This window comes from Cynara cardunculus (genome assembly GCF_001531365.2).
Source record: "Cynara cardunculus var. scolymus isolate 2C chromosome LG 17, CcrdV1, whole genome shotgun sequence".
Taxonomy (NCBI): Eukaryota; Viridiplantae; Streptophyta; class Magnoliopsida; order Asterales; family Asteraceae; genus Cynara; species Cynara cardunculus.
The window spans coordinates 30,612,423-30,614,167 of record NC_037544.1 but is presented as its reverse complement, the minus strand read 5'-3'; positions in this window follow the sequence as shown (position 1 = coordinate 30,614,167).

Genomic DNA, 1,745 nt, shown 5'->3' with positions numbered 1-1,745 from the left:
TCATTTGTGCAGAGTAGCAGGATTGGAAGAAAGCAAGTTTTGACCTTACCAATTTCAAAGAGGAAAACCAAGGTTATATGCATAGTCGTCTCGGAGCCACGAATTTGAAATTTGAAATCGGTCATCTTGGAGCCACGAATTTGAAGTCTGAAATCGTCCATATCGAAAGAAAGCGATCTTTGACCTTGCCAATTTCAAAGAGGAGAGCTAGAAAAGGGCCTGTTATGTCTAGACTTACCAAAAGGGTTCTGTGAAAGACAATCTGAAATTGTGAGGGACAAGGTAAATGCATAGAAAACTTGTACCATATGCTTAATGAGTTGTTATTAAGAGTTTTTTGAAAACCTTGCATAAAACTATTGTAACTTGTGCTTAAAGAGTTGTATTTAAGACTTTGTCTTAAATGGTTATATATGTAGTATAGATATATATATATATATATATATATACTAGTGGTGTACCCGCGCAATGCAGCGCGGGTGAATCACAATTCTGAAACATTAGTCTGACCTTGAAACATGAGTTTGTGTGCTTATTTTGCAAGTCGGATCGGTTCTGACCGGATCATAAAATGGCTAAAGCACATCATCAATAGAGCCCAAATCAAATCAGACCCACATGAATGGAGTAGTTTTTAAGGAATTATAAATTAAAGTGGGAGGAGTATGCATGGGAGATGGTTTTTTTACTTTTAGCAGTTTCTATGTACGGTTTACCAAACCCAAGACATCCATCATTTTCAAAGCTAACTTTTTGCATGCTATCATTTTTATCTGCCACATCTTTTATACAAGGGTCAAAACAATTAACCAAATTAGAGTCTTGCCCAACATCCGATAAGGAAGACCTTCGGTCAAAGGAAATAGATGTGGAAGGTTGCTGTCGAGATCAACCGTTGTATAAATATTTAAAACAAATAAACTCATTGGGTCGGCTACTTGCTCCACTTTGGGTCCATACAAGCCTTGCAATTTTCATGGGATGACTAAAGTATTGTTTTACTCATACCAATAGCAGGTGATTCGTCGCTAAATGCTATCTTATTTTCACATCAAACATCCCTCTTTAACATACTAAAACGGTAAAACTGAACAAATTGATGCGTTTTTATATGTCGATAGGTTCGGAACAATTTGGAGCGAAAAAGGGACAATAAGAGGAATTTTTGACAGCTTTACGAGACTACAGTATTTCAAGCATATCTAACTCATCCGAGCTCGGATTTAAGTTATTCWAGATGATATAGAAATCTAACAAACAACCCCACAATTTTTGGGTTTTGAGTTTCTGCAGATTCGGGCGGCTTCTAAGACGAAATTGACGTCGAAGGTGGAAAAGAGATGCTGGACCGCAGCCACGAAAGTCTTGATCTTACCTTAAGAAAATTTACATGCTCCCTAAAATAGTACTTTGGACTTGTAGATAAACATCCCAGAACTTGTTAGAACCTCATGAAGCTTGCAAACTTGTTAGAACCTCATGAAGCTTGCAAATCTCTTCAGCTCAAATTTGGCCTGTTACATAACACACCCCAATGTTATTCAATTTGTTCTTGTAACCACCAACCCAAATAAGAAAATCAGAAACATCTATAATATTTCCATATAAAARWTTAATAGCAACAAACTGTTACTGTTTCTTCTAATTTCTTAGTTTCAATCGAGTTTACATTTAGTGATGGCCACATCAAATGAAATCATTTCTCAAAACTGCATAAAACAACTGAAGAACAAACTGACCTCTGT